General features: G+C 46.7%; 2 long non-coding RNA genes across 3 annotated transcripts; both read right to left on the bottom strand.

Moving 5' to 3' along the window:
- Positions 1–2,152: 2,152 nt before the first annotated feature.
- On the bottom strand, positions 2,153–2,584 carry LOC123487402. Its single transcript, XR_006659762.1, has 2 exons — positions 2,524–2,584; positions 2,153–2,342 (listed from the first exon to the last, which is right to left on the bottom strand). It is a non-coding gene; the product is annotated as an uncharacterized LOC123487402 (long non-coding RNA).
- A 3,410-nt stretch (positions 2,585–5,994) lies between these two features.
- On the bottom strand, positions 5,995–7,132 carry LOC121561641. Of its 2 annotated transcripts, XR_005999296.2 has the most exons (4): positions 7,088–7,132; positions 6,771–6,848; positions 6,560–6,625; positions 5,995–6,447 (listed from the first exon to the last, which is right to left on the bottom strand). It is a non-coding gene; the product is annotated as an uncharacterized LOC121561641 (long non-coding RNA). The 2 variants fall into 2 exon arrangements; XR_005999295.2 differs by having other exon boundaries at positions 5,995–6,625.
- Positions 7,133–20,305: the final 13,173 nt, after the last annotated feature.

Consider the following 20,305-nt stretch of genomic DNA (forward strand, 5'->3'; position numbering starts at 1 on the left):
TGGGCAGGTATAAGCTACAGAGAAGGAACAAAATTGCATTTTCTTAATGGAAAATTGAATGCACAGAGATACCATGACAAGATCCTGAGGCCCATTGTCCTGCCGACATCACGTCATGTTTCAGCATGATAATGCATGGCCCAATGTCGCAAGGATCTGTACACAATTCCAGGAAGCTGAAAATGTCCCAGTTCTTCCATATCCTGCATACTCACCAGACATGTCAACCATTGAGCATGTTTGGGAGGGCTGGATCGACGTGTACCACAGCTTGTTCCAGTTTCCACCAATATATAGCAACTTCGCACAGCCACTGAAGAGGAATGGGACAACATTCCACAGGCCACAATCAACAGATTGATCAACTCTATGCAAAGTAGAAGTGTCCCGGAGGAGGAGGAGGCAGCGGCAGATACCCCGTTCTCATGTAATGGGGTAGGGCCCAGTGATGCCAACTTAGCAATTTTGTTGCTAGATTTAGCAACTTTTCAGACTACCCTGGCAACTTTTTTTTCAAACAGCACCTAGCAACAAATTTAGCTACTTTTAAAAACTTATTTGGAACTTTTAGCAACTTTTGAAAAGTGACTCAAACACTAAAATGCACAAATTTTACCTCAAAATAACACTAAAACGATTTTCTCTGTCACACACTCAGTCACAACACACATGGCTGGCTGCAAAAGTGCATTGTGAGTGACATCAGCAGCAGGCGCTCAGCTCGTGCACAGGCAGCAGCAGGCCAGCCAAGCAGCACAACAACCTGGAGAGAGCTGGAGAGAGATGCCTAGCGCACACATCATTATTTGAGTTAAGTTGCTTGTTCAATAAGATAGCATATATACCTTGTTATTAGCTTGTACCTATAATTGTTGATCAGTTAGGTAGCATGTTTACTAACTACCAATACACTACTAGTTAATAAGAATATAAATCAAATGTAATTGTTCAATAATGTGTAATGTGTAATTGATCAATAATTCAATGTGTTGTGTTTATAAATAAAAATATCTGATCATATAAATGTTATGTGTTTATATTACTTTTACAAATACAAATATGTGATAATAAACAAACAAATCTAAACTAACAAATGTCAAATCATATTTGTCGCGGAGATGGCCAGTCAATTTGATTAACGTTATTGTGTATTCTATGTAATTATGCAGTTTTACGTTTTTACATAATGACTTCATCACGCAAAGACATCACAACGTTTTGAGCAACTTTTAGCAACAAATCGACCTGCCTCTAGCAACTTCCCCTGAAAATGAGTTGGCAACACTGGTAGGGCCGTCCCAAGGTCCCGAAATGCACGGACCGTTGCACAGTAGTAGTGGGGGAACAGGAAGTTCCGGCAGGCGCGCCCATCCTCTGTCATCCGCCATGCTATGCTTTGTTGTCTTGGCGCCTTTGCACTGCTGCTGGCGCGATGACGTCACGGATAGGCAGACTGAATCGAGTAATGTTTAAAGCCTTTATCATTAAAAGTGCTAAGAAAAAACATCCATATAAAGTCTGACGTGCTTAAATCCAATGGGTTATTTCCTAGTATCGATACAATCGATTTATTACATTTTAAAACGATGTTAGATCGATATATGTTGTCCAAAAGGCCAACTCGCTCGAGCACAGATCGATGTAGTTGGATCATAGGAATATAAATCGATACATCAATGTAGTAGATGGATCGTTACACCCCTAGTAAAAACACTCCAGTGCGCAAAACAGGGGCACTGGAAAATACAAGGCACACAGGGAATATTCCCAGCGATACAAAATACATGGAGCTCCACCGAGCTTCTCTCTCCTCCACAATAAACAATCACACACAAAGACAAGGGGGCAGAGGGAACACTTATACAGGTACTAATGAGGTGATATGAACCAGGTGTGTGTAATAAACAAGACAAAACAAATGGAATGATGAGATGAGGAGCGGCAGTGGCTAGAAGGCCGGTGACGACAAACGCCGAAGCCTGCCCGAACAAGGAGAGGGGCAGCCTCGGAGGAAGTCGTGACAGATACTGTATATTTTTGAAAGAATAATATATTTCCCTTGACAGAGTAATGCTGAATGTAAAAAATGGCTCAACTTACCCCACTCTCCCCTACACATGATGTAACATTTGTTTACGATTGACAGATAATGTTTAAATGCAAAACACTTTATTTTGTGATGGGGCCCTCAGCTCAGTTTGGGAACCTTAATCCAGGCTGGACAGCAGGAACTCAACCTGTATTTGTAGATTCCCCATCACCTCCCCCGAGAGCCTCTCTGGGCTTTCATAGATTGACTCATTGAGGTTGAAGATGGATTCTAGCCATGCCTTCATCTGGCCCTGTTGACAACAGACACATCATCAACTATTATTAGAGAGAGAGAGAGAGAGAGAGAGAGAGAGAGAGAGAGAGGAGAGAGAGAGAGAGAGAGGGAGAGAGAGAGAGAGAGAGAGAGAGAGAGAGAGAGAGAGAGAGAGAGAGAGAGAGAGAGAGAGAGAGAGAGAGAGGATAGAAATGTACCTTAACGAGGAGGTAGAAGTTCTCAGCAGCCTCTGTCCAGGCTCCTCCAGGAGGGTCAATCATCATTATGACTTGCAGGAGCAGATAAAGGAAGCTACCAGGCTTCTGGAGAAGGAACAGGGGACATGAGTGAGTGTCTACAGATCTGATATGACAACAGTGTGTATAGCATAGATAAACAACAGGATGTTCCATTCTTAGGGCCACTTACAGATATAGGAAGAGATGTCTTTCCTTCTAGAAGGCTTAGTAGAACGAATTCATAAAAAACATCTGCGAAGTTGATGCGGTCAATCTGAAGTCAAACAAATAGGATAATTACATAATCTTCATTAACAAGCACTTTAGAAAGTCTCATTGAGTAGATGTTAGATGAGAAGACGGTGCCTGCAGCTAACGCTCAAGCTTGCATGTAGACCTACTCCTACGAGAGCCATCTCCTGCTCTAGTCGCTCCCTGTTTGCTGGCTCATTAATGAAGTTCACCAGTAGGTCGTAGGCCTGCTGAAACTGCCTCACATCCTCAAAACAAAACAATCATAAAATTCCTTAAAACTTAGATAATAAACTCAAAGATTCAGGTCTGTAATTCAAAGGGCCTCTGATTGTTTGGCTAGTATGACGTTGAAACTTCTCAACTAAACCCTATGAATCACTGTTGCCTAAAGGTAACCCACTGTGCAAGAACTGGTTTAATCAATGTTGTATCAATAAAAAATGTCAATGTGATGATGTTGAATCAAAGTGGGAAACTGATTGGATTTGAAAGAAGTCATCAACGTAAGGGAATTTCGTCTTTTAACCTAAATCCAATTACGTTAATTTTGGGGGGGATTTCACATTGAATTCACATTAGTTGACAACTCAACCAAATGTAAATCAAAACGAGACGTTGAAATGACATCTGTGCCCAGTGGGAACTATATATCTGGTCTGATGAACGTTGCACAATTATGTAATTGGTTACCTGCTGGTTGAGCTCGGATAGTCCACTCAACACCATCCTCCCAGCGTGGGTGAGGTAATTGAGGGAGGTACTGTCAGAGGATGTCAGAGCCTGTGAGAACAAGACAGTACATTTACAAATAGTCCAGAAATGTTCATGAAGTGAAATACAAAAAGTGCTAAATTCACATTTTCTCACCTCCATAGCACGTCTGATACCGGCCAGCCTCAGAGAGAAGTTGGTTGTCCCTTGGTTTTCAAAGTAACGCCTGTAAATAGAAATGTTCAATAACAAATGTTCAACCTAAGAAGCTAAAACATCAGTGCCATGAAATTAAGAAATCATTTTATGTTAGCCTATATTATAACTGCAGGATTCAGAAAGACCATACCAATGTAGGATCTTAATTTGATCACTCTTTTGTTGCTGAGAATTTTCCTGCATGGCAGGAAATGCAAACTTGTAGCGTATTTGGAATTTTCAAGTTTGTAATTTCCACTTTTAAATTTTAGACTCGATTTGCCCTAACGAAAAATGTATCCTGTTGCTGCAGGATTATTTTCCTGCTGTAGCAAACTGTCTCAAATTAAGATCCTACATCTGTATAACTAAAGCAAAGGTTTTTACTATAGATGAACACATGAAAGCGAACCCACCGCAACTGGGGCACATCTGCAGCATTATTTTGCTCCTCCACAAACTCCTCCTCAAACTCCTAAAATAGACATCACATTAACTTAAACTCTACTAAACTGCATTTCACCTGCAACATCAACTGAAGCAGACAAAACATTCAGTGACATCATAACAATACTTTCATCTTGACCTAACAACTTGACCCTTGACAGACAACACAAACCTATCGATACCAAAACAATGACACACACCTGTACACACAAGTACAAATGAAATAAGAATTATTGACTGTAGAAAGAGTTTTACCTGAGGAGTGCTGTCAGGGTCTGGTCCTGGTCCTGGGTGGAGTGGTAAGGTGGAGGGGGACTGGGAGGGGAATCGGAAGGGAAAGGGGGAGGCGTAGAATTCTGGGGGAACTGGTGAGAGGAGCCAGAGGACGGCTCATGAGGGGGTGGTGATGATGTCAGAGGTGGAGAACTGATATGCCATCATCTCATCCCCCCTCTCCTGGTACCCCTCCACTGTGGTGGAGATATCCACCTGCTGTTTAACACACAACATGTGACACTGTCAGCCCAACACTGAAAACCACCATATTGAAAACCCCTCAACCAAACACTGAAATAAATCATAACACAGAGAAACAACGGGGTGTACCTGGGCATCCTCATAATAGGTGAACTCAGACCTCCTCTTGACAAGGCAGGACATGAGTCCATGGATCCTTCTACCAAGGAACTAAAAATGAGGCAAGAGATTAGAACGTGTAATTTCATTTTCTGTCAACATGTATTTATTCAAATAGGTAAATGGACATTTGCCACTTTACATTTTTTCTGTGAAAAATTGCCTGACTGTACCTTAATACCAGTCAGCTTCTTGTTGGTGAGGACCACCTGGACGAGACCCTTTAAAAGAGACAGAGAAACATTAAATTTCATCCAGGAAATATAAGTAGACCTATAGCATGTGCGTCATTTGACACAAATCAGGTGCATTTGAGACGAAAGACCAGTTGAGAATCTCTCACCCATGGGTCCAGGATTTTTTCCTGGATGACTCTGCTCCACCACAGCTGCTTCTCTACTCCCCTCACAATGCACAGGTGATGCATGTCCTCTTCATTTTGCTATAAAGAAAAAAACTCCTTCAGTCTCCAGACCTCTCTCTATATGTTAGCTGTAGATGTCTATAACATTTGGCAGGTGATTTCAGTTCTGAGTATAATCCCTGGCAGTGATATAGAGCCCACATGATGTTCAGATGCGACAAGTTTCCCCTAGGTTTCAATTAGGGGACAGACATACAAAAGAAAACCCAGAGACAATTGGGAGTTCAAATACACAGGTGTGTTCATAAATGTTAAGAATATGTCTGAAGTACCTGCACTCGTCCATAATGGATATTCCAGTAATGGAAATGAAACGAACCCCAGTTCCCAACCAGCTGCAACTTCTCATAGGGAAAACCAGAGTCTTCCCTATTTGGCTGAAAAACAAAGACATCCCCTAATTATAGAGATTGCTCTGTGATTAATAAGACACACAATTGTGGAGATAGAGGACATGGTAATGTGTACTATTACTAATCAGCTATGACTGTCTAATAATGTGATTGACTACCTGTGAATGGCTATCTGAAGGTGCTGACAGTTCGTCAAGCACTAGCCTCCCAGCTTCAGTGAGGTGAATGGTAGGCTCCTCAATAACCAATTTGGAAGTCTGTGAAAAAAAAGGGAACAGGGTAAAGTAAATTCTCCCTATAAGATCAGATGAGCTTTGGTTAATAATGTGTTTGGTTACCTGTGTGTTTAACACTGCAAGCTCTGTTACCAGCATTCTCCCAGCACGAGTGAGGTAGTAGACTGGTTTGGCCTTGGAGAAGACAAGGGAATATGTTTTTTCATTATGTGGTTTTATAGAAAACTAGTGACTTGATGTTAATCTTTAATATCCTCTAAAGACCAGAGAGTATCAGAATGGATAGACTCACAAAGATAGGAACACACAAGGGTCCAGACCAAGGGATTAAAGCCGGACAGGACCGGTGCCCAACCTCCTCATCCACATACTAAGGAACAAGACAGGATTCAATTAAGAGTCAGTTTGAATGATAGACAGGTAGCCTATAGGACTGACAGACTGGAATAGGGAGGATCGCAAGAGGAGGCCACTGCATGATAGATTCTGAGACACTACACAGGTCTGTGTTGAAAGGTTAAGGAAACATCTGAGGTACCTGCATATGAATGGCTACCTGTTCATTTTGAGAGGACAGTTCATTCCATACCATCCTCCTAGCAGGAGTGAAACTGATGAAAATGGGCTGCTCCACTGTGAATATCTGTGAGAAAATGAGGGAACGAACATCAAAGTATTTCACTACCATAGTGGATACTGAAGGTAATCCTGCCTATTAGATCAGATGAGCTTTGTCCAATAATCTGCATGGTTACCTGCGTGTTTAACACTGCCAGCTCTCTCACCAGCATCCTCCCAGCTTGGGTAAGGTAATATGTTGGCTGCAGTTATAAAAAATAGGGAATATGTTTCCAGAAATGTATTTCCATATTGTTCTTCAGAAAACGTCATGTTTATGTTTAAAGTACATAAACCAGTTTTAAGACCAGAGAGAAGACCAAAGAGTATCAGAATGGATGGACTTACAGAGCTGGGAACCCACAGAGGTCCAGACCAAGGGATTAAAGCCAGACAGGGCCGGTGCCCAACCTCCTCAACCACATACTAAGGAAGAAAATCAGAATTAATTAATGAGTCAGTAAAATTACAGTTTGAATGACAGATTGTTATTGAACCAATCCTGCTAATGAAGCAGTATTGTTATAGCCTGGGTGCCAGTCTGTTTCAGCTCTCTGTCCACTCCTTATGGGATTGTGATGCCAATATCATATTGCCACGATGGAATTGGCAAGAGAGCGGAAAGACTGGCACCCAAGCTATTGATAGGGCTGCAGCATTCTTACCTGAACAAGGACTGGGTCCTCCTGGTCCAGGGTAGGCTCATTATCTTTATGAAAAACAATAAAGGATTGTTTTCTCTAAGTTTAAGAAATACTAGCTACAAGACACCAGACATCTGTCCATGTAGTTAGGCTGATCATATATTTACTTGTGTTTTATATTGTATGACATCAAATGTATTTATGTGTCTGCATAATGTACCAACATGTTCAATTAAACCTAAAGCAAGGGTTTGGTTTCAAAGGAGCAAGTTTGTTTGTTGTTGTTAATCTAGGGCTACACTGTAAAAAATGTCATCACCATGATTGCTACCTAAATGACACCCTATTCCCTATTTAGTGCACTACTTTTGACCAGCGCCTTTTAACCATAGAACTATGGGTCCTGGTCAAAATAAGAAATAGGGTATTGGGTGGCATTTGGGACTTTTACTATTTAGACATTGTCAAATATGTAAACTTACCCTCCTCAACCGTGACAACACGGTCCACGCTCTCCACGGTGGCCAGTGCATCCTCACCGATACCGTAATATTTGCTATATGTGGTCCTCTGTAGCTCAGCTGGTAGAGCACGGCGCTTGTAACGCCAAGGTAGTGGGTTCGAACCCCCGGACCACCCATACACACAAAAACTGTATGCACGCATGACTGTAAGTCGCTTTGGATGAAAGCGTCTGCTAAATGGCGTATTATTATTATTATTAAAGTAGACTGCCGAACCAGTCGCAAACAACAGGTCAGCTGCACACAGAAGCGACCTCTTGCGGAGGAATCTCAGCGGGGTCGCTTTCAACAAACGACTGAACATAGCCCTACTCATTATCGCTCTACATACTGCAGTGATTTTGACTGAGTTCAAAACCATCTGACAATTCTTTCTTAGAATTACAGGGATTTATAGGGACCATTAATACGTCAAAGTATTCCATAAGTCATGGTTGGCTATGTCACAATGGGATGAACATGTTTATCAAACTGATTAAAAAACACTCAACAGTGACATCAATTAAATTGAATTTTGAGCATGATTTGGGAGTTTATACAATTGTAAACTATGAAACCATTGTTTAGAGAACAGTAGGAGTATAACCATTTAGAAAATACTGTATCTATGGCTCTGAGTAGGAGTAGAAGGGACAGCGTCACAATGCGCTCGCCATGGTTCTGAAAAAGAACGTTCATCAGCTCTGTGATGTTCTAGGTGGAGACACTCACTGAACCACTCACTTTCACGTTCAAGGTGTCAAAGCGTTCAACCAACATGCATTGGACTAAAACATCATTCAAATAGTTACTAAAAGCCTACAGATATGTCTCCGGGGGGGGGGGGTTAGCTGCAGGCGCTGCCGGCTTCCATAGATAGTGAACGCGCCCTCGGCGCTGCCGGGCCCGGGCGGGCGGGTGAGACGGGCCAGCGAAGCCGGGCGGGGAGGGGCGTGGTGTAATCATTCGGGTGGGGTGGGATTCTCCCAGGGTTGAAATAAATGTTTAATAATTATTATCTTATAGGGGCGCTGTGCTATAAAAATTATAAAATGTTTTACATTATTATTTTAAATCTCCTGCATAAATCAGCTGAGATAGCCTACTCTTCTCATCTCTTCGCCCTCCTGCCCTGGTGGTTAAATCTGAGCGTTTTGATAACTGATTGATAATTTGGATTATTCATATCCAAAGTGAAATGCTGATTGTGTCATATTTATAATGTAGGCCTAGTAGCCCACGTTTCATGACATAACCTAATCCTAAAATAGACTAAAATTGAAACCCTGGGCGAGCACACAAGCTCTGGCTGTACAGCCGGCAACAATAATACATCCAAAGAGGGTGGCTGTTGAGGAAAACCAGTACACCAACACAAATCTTCATTAGGAGATAAAAGTAATCAGAGGCTAAAAGAAAATGGCAGACAATAGAAATCGAATGCGTATGTTACGGCTGGTTAGTGTTTTAATTACGAAGGACTCCCACAAATCTATTGTCTCTCTAAAAAACTGTAGGCTGCATATTGGTGGTCAAAGTGGTCGAAACGGTGTAGTGATCCTCGCTAATACAGTGAGCCACTGATAGCTCCACTGAACCATATGCGCTGCACCCCGAAGTTAGCGACAGAAGAAGAGATACCATTGCCGCGAATGACGACAGGAGAAGAAACGGTCACTACCTCAAGAAGTCTGATATGAAGCTGAGCTGAGACTAGGTATGTAACAATGAAATGTCGTCCAATTGAGTACTCACTCTCTTAAACTTTAAATCTTGAAATCAATTATTTGTTTGTGCGTGTGAACATGATTTAGTGTGGGGAATGTAAACTCAGCTGATTTCGAACAGGTAAGATGTATTCCAAAGAATTGAACATAAATACAGGAAATGTGCGCAATAGAAGTAGGTATGTTTTTGTAACTGAGAGTAGAGTTATTAAACCAACATGACCATTTGAATTGTTTAAGGTTTCAAAGATGTCCCGTAAGAGACCTTTGCCAGGACAAAAGCGAAACCTTTTATTTTAGTTAAAGAACCAGCCAAGTGAGAAAAAGACAGACAAACACACTGACAGAACAGCCAGAACGATTGATAGAAACGACAGAACAACAGACAGAGGAGCAACACAAAGGACAGAGAGAGCAGGAGACAGGACAGACTGACAAACAAGCAGAGGAGCAACAGACAGGACAGATTGACGCCCATGCAGAGGAGCAACAGACAGGACAAATAGAACAACCAACAGGGCAGATGGAAGAAGACACAGAGGGACAGAAAGAAGAGACCCCCAATCCAACAGCAGGGCCAGAAGAGTCGTGCTCTGGCTGGAGCAGCAACATATAGATCCATTTTCCAAAATGAGTGGACCTCTTCATGGCCATGTATTACCAGAGGGAGCCTCAACACGCACTACTGGTGTGCAGTCTGCCGTATTGAAAACTCATGTTGCCACCAGGGTGTGACAGATGTAGTGTGCCATATAAAAAGCAAAAGGCCACCAAGATAAGCAACGAGCTCTCCAGTCCACAGCCACAATATCCCAATATGCAATGGCCGTTCCATCTGTTGGGGGTATGTCTGCACAAGAGGTTAAGGTATGATATGTGTAATGATTCTGTCAAGGTTCAGTCAAGAGTTTTGTGTTCTAGTTGATCACGGTAAAGTCATGGTTGATAGTTTTGACTAATTTGTGGTTTGTATTTCAGTGTAGTACAGTCCAGTTTTCTTAATTTGAGATCTTAGTTGCTGAATGTGTTTTTTACCTGTGCCCTATTATCACAGGCGTCTATTTTAAATAAACTATGGTCTTTTTGGGAGGATTAATAATTTTTTATTTCTTACAGACAAGAAGGGCTGAGGTCAAAATGACAGCTGGGTTGGTAGTTCACAACGTCCCCCTAGCCTTTGCGGACCACCTGGGGCCTCTCCTAAAAGAATGTTTTGGAGATTCGAAGACAGCGCAGGAGTACAGGTGTGCCAGGACTAAGTCATCCTGCATTACCAATGAAGCACTCGAGGAGATGAAAAAAGCCCCGTATACCCTTGTTACGGATGGGTCGAATGACACTGGTATTTCACAAATTATTTGAGAATTTTCTCCTCTGCAAAACATGTGCTTTGTGTATTTTTAAACATCTAATAACAAGAACATCTGTATGATTCTAACTTGTCATTGTAGGAGTGGAAAAGATGAACCCGCTTACTGTCCGGGTCTTCATGGGCAGCAAAGTTGTCCACCAGTTCTTAAATATGTGCACAACAAGTGGGACGAGCTGTGGGCCAGCAAGTGAGATCTTCACCAAAATCAAACTCCTGTCATAACGGCTGATGTGGATGCGGTGTTGGAGTCAGGCGCAGGACACAGAAGCTAGTCGATCCGACTTTAATAGTCACAGGAGCAAAATACAATATAAACGGGCCTCGTAAACAGGAGGCGAGCGATTACGCAAAACAGTGCGTAAAGTGCGAACAGCACTAACAAAAAGAGAAAACAAATAACCTACACCAACAGACAGGCGTACAACAACACACAATATACCTAACACAAAACAGGGAACTTATAGGCCACGTAATTAGGACACAAACAGAAACAGGTGTACCAGACAGACCAAAGCAATCAACACACGAAACATACAACGGTGGCAGCTAGTATTCCGGGGAGCGACGCCGAAGCCTGCCCGAACCAGGAGGAGGAGCAGCCTCGGCCGAAACCGTGACAGTACCCCCCCCTTGACGCGCGGCTCCAGCCGTGCGCCGACCCCGGTTTCGGGGACGGCCAGGAGGACGCAGACCCGGGCGCGTGGGATGCCCACGGTGGAACTCTGTCAGGAGGGATGGGTCGAGGATGTCCCTCCTAGGCACCCAGCACCGTTCCTCCGGACCGTACCCCTCCCACTCCACGAGATACTGGAGACCACTCCTCCGGCGCCTCGAGTCCAATATAGTCCGGACCCTGTACGCCGGTGCCCCCTCGATGTCCAAAGGGGGTGGAGGGGTCTCTCCTATCTCCTCCTCTTGGAGTGGACCAGCTACCACCGGCCTGAGAAGAGACACATGGAACGAGGGGTTAATATTTTTGTACTCATAGGCAGTTGTAATCTGTAACACACCTCGTTCAATCTTCTCAGGACTTTGAAGGGCCCCACAAACCGCCGACCCAGCTTCCGGCAGGGCAGGCGGAGGGGCAGGTTTCGAGTCGAGAGCCAGACTCGATCTCCCGGTGCGTACACCGGCCCCTCACTGCGGTGGCGATCGGCGCTCGCCTTCTGTTGACGGATGGCACGCTGCAGATGGACATGGGCAGCGTCCCCACGTCTCTTCTGAGCGCCCGAATCCACTCGTCCACCGCAGGGGCCTCGGTCTGGCTCTCGTGCCACGGTGCCAGGACCGGCTGATACCCTAAAATACACTGGAAAGGTGTTAATCCGGTGGAGGAGTGGCGGAGAGAGTTCTGGGCCATCTCTGCCCAGGGGATATACCTCGACCACTCCTCCGGCCGGTCCCGGCAATAGGACCTCAAAAACCTACCCACATCCTGGTTCACACGTTCAACCTGCCCATTGCTCTCTGGGTGGTACCCCGAGGTAAGGCTAACCGAGACCCCCAGGCATTCCATGAAAGCCCCCCAGACTCTGGAGGTGAACTGGGGACCTCGGTCGGACACAATATCCTCGGGGACCCCATAGTGCCGGAACACGTGGGTAAAGAGGGCCTCGGCGGTCTGTAGGGCAGTAGGGAGACCCGGCAGTGGGAGGAGACGACAGGCCTTAGAAAACCGATCCACAACGACCAAAATGGTAGTATTACCCTGGGAAGGGGGTAGATCGGTCACAAAATCTACCGAGAGGTGGGACCATGGTCGTTGTGGAACGGGCAGAGGATGTAACTTACCCCTGGGCAAATGTCTAGGTGCCTTACACTGGGCACACACCGAGCAGGAGGAGACATAAACCCTCACATCCCTGGCTAACGTTGGCCACCAGTATTTCACGCTAAGGCAGTGCACCGTCCGACCAATACCAGGATGTCCAGAGGAGGGTGATGTATGAGCCCAAGAAATAAGCCGATCACGAACCTCGAGCGGAACGTACGTCCGCCCCACAGGACACTCGGGGGAGTAGGGTCGGTACGCAGCGCCCGGCTCGATTTCCGCATCGACCTCCCATACTACCGGAGCCACCAGACAAGACTTCGGCAGTATGGAAGTAGGCTCAATGGACCTCTCCTCCGTGTCATACTGTCGGGACAGTGCGTCTGCCTTACCATTCTGGGACCCAGGGATGTATGTGATCTTAAAAACAAACCGGATCAGGAACATGTTCCACCTAGCCTGACGAGGGTTCAATCTCCTAGCTGCCCGGATGTACTCCAGGTTACGGTGATCAGTCAGAATGAGAAAAGGGTGTTGAGCCCCCTCAAGCCAATGCCTCCACACCTTTAGGGCCTGGACTACAGCTAACAGCTCCCTGTCCCCAACGTCATAATTGCGCTCCGCCGAGCTAGAGCTTCTTGGAGTAGAACGCACAGGGGCGGAGCTTAGGTGGCGTGCCGGACCGTTGTGACAGGACTGCCCCAATACCGGTCTCGGGACGCGTCCACCTCTACTTGGAAAGGCAAAGAGGGATCCGGATGCGCCAGCACGGGGCCGAGGCGAACAGGTTCTTCAGCTTGACAAATGCCCTGTCCGCCTCAGCTGACCACTGCAAGCGCACCGGACCCCCCTTTAGCAGGGACGTAATGGGAGCTGCAACCTGTCCAAAACCCCGGATAAACCTCCGGTAGTAATTAGCAAAACCCAAGAACCGCTGCACCTCTTTTACGGTGGTTGGAGTTTGCCAATTACGCACAGCTGATACCCGATCTACCTCTATCTCCACGCCAGACGCGGACAACCGATAACCCAAAAAGGAGACGGACTCCTGGAAGAACAGGCATTTCTCTGCCTTGACATACAAGTCATGCTCCAACAGTCGTCTCAATACTCGGCGCACCTGGGCTACATGCTCGGCTCGTGTAGAAGAATACACTAGAATGTCGTCAATGTACACCACTACACCCTGCCCATGCATGTCCCGGAAAATCTCATCAACAAAGGATTGGAAGACTGAAGGAGCATTCATTAACCCGTATCGGCATGACGAGATACTCGTAATGACCCGAGGTGGTGCTAAATGCTGTTTTCCATTCATCCCCCCTCCCTAATGCGCACCAAATTGTACGCGCTCCTGAGATCCAACTTTGTGAAGAACCGCTCCAGCGTAATGACTCCGTCATCGTCGCAATCAGTGGAAGTGGGTAACTGTATTTTACTGTGATCTGATTGAGACTACGGTAATCAATACACGGGCGCAATCCCCCGTCCTTTTTCTTCACAAAGAAGAAACTCGAGGAGACCGGAGAAGTAGAGGGCCGTATGTATCCCTGTGCCAAGGACTCGGCTATGTAAATCTCCATAGCCGCAGTCTCCTCTTGAGACAAGGGATATACATGACTCCTGGGAAAAGCTGCTCCGGTCTGGAGATTTATCGCACAGTCCCCCTGTCTATGAGGAGGTAGTCTAGCTGCCCTCGATTTGCTAAACGCTAGTGCTAAATCCTCATACTCGGGGAATGCGCAGTGCGGGCACTTGGTTCGGACTCTCTACCGAGGTTGCCCCTATGGAAACACCCTAGACATCTCTCTACACACTGGGCAGACCACTCCATAAGAGCCCTCTGTTGCCACGCTATGGTAGGATCGTGGGTGCTTAACCAGGGAAGCCCTAACACCACTGGGTATGCAGGAGAGTCAATCAGATAAAACTGTATGATTTCCTCATGACCCCCCTGCGTCGTCATAGTCAGTGGTGCTGTGACATCCCTGATCAGACCCGACCCCAACGGCCGGCTGTCTAAAGCATGGACAGGGAATGGAACTTCTACCGGCCGAAGGGGAATTCCTAACCTAGCACAAAATGCCCGATCAATAAAGTTCCCAGCTGCGCCTGAATCTACTAGCGCCTTATGCTGGGAATGAGGTGCCACCTGTGGAAAACGCACAGGAATACTCATGTGACCAACAGAGAGCTCTGGGTAAGTGGGGCGCCTACTCACCTGAAATGACTCCCCAGTGCGTGACCTGTTGTCCCCTCTCTCAGAAAACCCTCCCCAGCACCTGGCCGCGGTGTGTCCTCCACGGCCACAGTTGGTGCAGGGGTGGCCTTCCTCGGGTTCTCCTCCTCCTCTCTCTAGCGCCAGCACCCCCGAGCTCCATAGGAATTGGCTCGGAGGTGCTGGAGGATGGAATGGACGACCCCCACTCGGGACGTCCGCGGGTGGCCAGCAGGGTGTCAAGCCGGATGGAGATGTCCACCAGCTGGTCGAAGCATAGGTTGGTGTCCCTGCAGGCCAGCTCCCGACGAACGTCCTCTCGCAGGCTACACCGGTACTGGTCGATGAGGGCCCTCTCATTCCATCCCGCATCCGCAGCTAACGTCCGGAACTCCAGTGCGAACTCCTGTGCGCTCCTCTTCTCCTGTCGGAGGTAGAACAGACGCTCCCCCGCCGCCTTCCCTTCAGGTGGGTGATCGAAGACTGCCCGGAAGCGGCGGGAGAACTCAGCGTAGGTGATGGTAGCTGCGTCCATTCTCCTCCATTCGGCGTTGGCCCATTCCAACGCCTTCCCGGATAGACAGGAGATGAGGGCGGAGACGCTCTCGTATCCCGAGGGCGCTGGGTGTATAGTCGCCAGGTATAGTTCTATCTGCAGGAGGAACCCCTGACACCCATCTGCAGAACCGTCATATGCCCTCGGGAGCGAGAGCCGAATACCACTGGGTTCCGGCGCTGAGAGAGGAGGATTGACCGGTGGCGATGGGATGGTGTATGTGGACGTGGGCACCTCTCCACTAGCCAACCGGTGCAGAGTGTTGGACACCTCGCCTAGAACGGCCTCCATTTGCCGGATCATGGAGTCCTGCTGACTGAGGCGTTCTTCCAGTGTCCAGGCTGTCGTCGCTGATCCTGCTGACTCCATATAGGTGTGTTGTTCTGTCATAACGGCTGATGTGGATGCGGTGTTGGAGTCAGGCGCAGGACACAGAAGCTAGTCGATCCGACTTTAATAGTCACAGGAGCAAAATACAATATAAACGGGCCTCGTAAACAGGAGGCGAGCGATTACGCAAAACAGTGCGTAAAGTGCGAACAGCACTAACAAAAGAGAAAACAAATAACCTACACCAACAGACAGGCGTACAACAACACACAATATACCTAACACAAAACAGGGAACTTATAGGCCACGTAATTAGGACACAAACAGAAACAGGTGTACCAGACAGACCAAAGCAATCAACACACGAAACATACAACGGTGGCAGCTAGTATTCCGGGGACGGCGAACGCCGAAGCCTGCCCGAACCAGGAGGAGGAGCAGCCTCGGCCGAAACCGTGACAACTCCACCATAGAGGAGCATGGCATCCCTTGGGAGAACTGCATTGGTCTCTCAGTTTACAATGCAGCTGTGAACATTGGACCACGTAATTCCATTGCCTCTAGGGTGCTCCAGAAGCATCCCAACACCTATATTCATGGTTGTCCTTGTCATGTGGCACATAACACCGCCAAAGCTGCAGGAGTGGGATTTTTTAAAGTGAGTTAAGGCCTGATTTATCTTTACATGTAACTTTTTATTTGTATCCTAATTACGTGCATTGACTGAATGTGTTATGATTGATTTATGCATTGCAGGTGTCCGGTTTTGATTTGGAGGATATGGTAGTGGACATCGGTTACTGGTTCAAGGGTAGCACAAATCGGAAAGGATACCTGTCAGGTATGCATGTTTGATACTATTAAGTGTAATACTGAAATGCTGAGCTGTAGAAAATATATGATATGGATTTAATGTCTAAAACAGAGTTTTGTGAGCTCCATGAAGCGGAGTACATGGAGGTCCTCCTGCGTATCTCGGTCCGTTGGCTAAGCCTTGAATGTTGTGTGACCAGGATCCTGAGGCTGTATGAACCTCTGGCCAGCTACTACAAATCTGCTAGTATGGTCATCAATTTTCAATTTCATTATGCAGCAACTACATGGATTGTTAGTCACATACTTTTATTAATGACAACCTCTTGTTTTGTGTTATTAATTGATTGATTCAAGATGAAAATCAGGCCAGGTTCAAGAGACTTGTGCAGACATTCACTGACCCCATGACAGAAGTGTACCTGCTGTTCTTCCAAGCCACCGTACCAACTTTCACTTCTTTCAACTTGCTGCTTCAGAGAGAGAGGTCATCAATATTTTTGTTACATGATGAGGTGGGATTGGATTTTGCTGTTTTTTTCCATTCTGTGTTTCTTGCTGATATCTGCAGGGGTCCTCTAAAACAGGTTTACCTACTATTTTTGTATATGTCTGTTATAGATGGTGAAATTCGTACGCAAGCTATGTTCCAAGTTTATGGTTCCAGCAGCTCTGCAGTGCCATGAGGAGCCTTGTGAAATTGCCTTTGAAGAAAAGGCAAACCATTTACCAGGTTAGTATTTGACTATTATTATGATCAAACACTGTGATATGTGATATTTAGCCTTGTACCTTATACCGATATGCTGTATTGGGTTCACAACCAGGGCTAAACTTAATAGATTACTCGTCGAGGGTGACATCACACCACAGCAGGTGGATTAATTCCATGAAGCTGTGTTGTGTTTCCTGACAAGTGCTGTGGACTATGCACTTAAGAAGCTGCCACTGGAAGAGCCACTGATCAAGCACGCACAATTTGTAGATGTACGGCAGAGGGCTGAAAGTGTCATCGAAGATGTCCTGTACTTTGTTGAAAGGTTAGTTTTTTTTCTCTAATTATTGTCTATCATCTTAGCTAAAATACCCTGTGTTTTATGATGAGGTGTGTTCACTCCTAAACTGCACATGAGATATTCTTATGTGGCTTCTACTCAAAGATGTGTATGAACTGCTGCTGGTTGATGACTATGTACCTAAAACGTAACAACTTGTAACTCTACTTTCATAAATAGGTTTCCCCATCTCCTCCCATACCATTGGCCAGAGGAGCATGACCTTCTGGGTGAGGAGTTTCTAAATTATCAGACCATGCCAATGATATCCCTGCAGGACGAAACTGAAATGGAAAGCTTCTGGGCTGAAATGGCAACCCGGAAGCATAAGGTAAAATTTTTTTTCCCTTTTTTGTCTTTCCTTTTGGCAGGTGTGGCTTGGCTACATCTGTTGCTTAAAATTGTTGCATGCATATATGTGTCATGCATGTTGCAAATGATGCATGTTTTTATCTGAACTTTGTTAACGGATCAACCTACAGTATACTCACAGTATTAATCAATCAAAAATCAAGGTATGTTTTTCCATTGTGTTTTGGTGCATTTTCCATAGGTGACAGGAGCCAAAGAATTCGAGAGGCTTGCTGCCGTCGCCAAGCTTGTCCTGGTGTTGCCCCATGCAAACGCAGATGCTGAGAGGGTGTTTTCAGTTGTGGGACTGAACAAAACCAAGAGAAGAAACAGCCTAGCATTGGATGGCACCCTGTCCTCAATAATGACCATAAAGATGGCCAATCTGGAGCCCTGCTTCAAATGGGAGCCCCCCTCCGATATCATCAAGGCCTCCAAGAAGGCCACAGGCCAGTATAACCATGCCGACAGATCATAGACAAGAGGCCCATTTGAGATGAGCCAGGTCTGCGCAGAATCGATCACCGGCGATCACCGCCCAATGCATGCTGGTTAGATTTGTGTCCGACTTGATCCCGACTTTCTCTGACGTCATGCACACGCGGGCAACGATAACCTCATGAGATCAAGGCGGCCGCAGTTCTGAGATGCAGGCAGTGCAATTGCTTTTCACCGACTGCAGGACCCAGGCGGACCCAGGACAAAAACTCACTATGTTAACATATGCTATTCCACATAAACATCTAAATGTTTTTCTACAACAATATTAATAGTTAGCTATACCAGTGCAATGGCTCGTGGCTCGATGACTCATTGCGAGCTCACAGAACAGAGCTCCGGGCAGCGGAGCGGAAATGGAAGAAAACTAAACTCCCTGCCGACCTGGCATCTTTTCACTCCCTCCTCTCTACATTTTCTTCATCTGTTTCTGCTGCTAAGGCCACTTTCTACCACTCTAAATTCCAAGCATCTGCCTCTAACCCTAGGAAGCTCTTTGCCACATTTTCCTCCCTCCTGAATCCTCCCCCCCTCTCCCCCCCCTCCTCTCTCTCTGTGGATGACTTCGTCAACCACTTTGAAAAGAAGGTTGACGACATCCGATCCTCGTTTGTTAAGTCTAATGACACTGCTGGTCCTACTCACGCTGCCCTACCCTATGCTTTGACTTCTTTCTCCCCTCTCTCTCCAGATAAAATCCTGCGACTTGTGACTGCAGGCCGCCCAACAACCTGCCCGCTTGACCCCATCCCCTCCTCTCTTCTCCAGACCATCTCCGGTGACCTTCTCCCCTACCTCACCTCGCTGATCAACTCATCCTTGACCGCTGGCCATGTCCCTTCCGTCTTCAAGAGAGCGAGAGTTGCTCCCCTTCTCAAAAAACCAACACTCGATCCCACTGATGTCAACAACTACAGACCAGTATCCCTTCTTTCTTTTCTTTCCAAAACTATTGAGCGTGCCGTCTTTAGCCAACTCTCTTGCTATCTCTCTCAGAATGACCTTCTTGATCCAAACCAGTCAGGTTTCAGGACTGGTCATTCAACTGAGACTGCTCTTCTCTGTGTCACGGAGGCTCTCCGCACTGCTAAAGCTAACTCTCTCTCCTCTGCTCTTGTCCTTCTAGACCTGTCTGCTGCCTTTGATACTGTGAACCATCAGATCCTCCTCTCCACCCTCTCCGAGCTGGGCATCTCCGGCGCGGCTCACTCCTGGATTGCGTCCTACCTGACCGGTCGCTCCTACCAAGTGGCGTGGCGAGAAGCTGTCTCCGCACCACGTGCTCTCACCACTGGTGTCCCCCAGGGCTCAGTTCTAGGCCCTCTCCTTTTCTCCCTATACACCAAGTCACTTGGCTCTGTCATATCCTCACATGGCCTCTCCTATCATTGCTATGTAGACGACACACAACTAATCTTCTCCTTTCCCCCTTCTGATAACCAGGTGGCGAATCGCATCTCTGCATGTCTGGCAGACATATCAGTATGGATGACGGATCACCACCTCAAGCTGAACCCTGGCAAGACGGAGCTGCTCTTCCTCCCGGGGAAGGACTGCCCGTTCCATGATCTCGCCATCACGGTTGACAACTCCGTTGTGTCCTCCTCCCAGAGTGCGAAGAGCCTTGGCGTGACCCTGGACAACACCCTGTCGTTCTCCGCTAACATCAAGGCGGTGACCCGCTCCTGCAGGTTCATGCTCTACAACATTCGGAGAGTACGACCCTGCCTTACACAGGAAGCGGCACAGGTCCTAATCCAGGCACTTGTCATCTCCCGTCTGGATTACTGCAACTCGTTGTTGGCTGGCCTCCCTGCCTGTGCCATTAAACCCCTACAACTCATCCAGAATGCCACAGCCCGTCTGGTGTTCAACCTTCCCAAGTTCTCTCACGTCACCCCCCTCCTCCGCACACTCCACTGTTTTCCAGTTGAAGCTCGCATCCGTTACAAGACCATGGTGCTTGCCTATGGAGCAGTGAGGGGAACGGCACCTCTGTACCTTCGGGCTCTGATCAGTCCCTACACCCAAACGAGGGCATTGCG

The sequence above is a fragment of the Coregonus clupeaformis genome, unplaced genomic scaffold (genome assembly GCF_020615455.1).
Source record: "Coregonus clupeaformis isolate EN_2021a unplaced genomic scaffold, ASM2061545v1 scaf1701, whole genome shotgun sequence".
Classification (NCBI taxonomy): domain Eukaryota; kingdom Metazoa; phylum Chordata; class Actinopteri; order Salmoniformes; family Salmonidae; genus Coregonus; species Coregonus clupeaformis.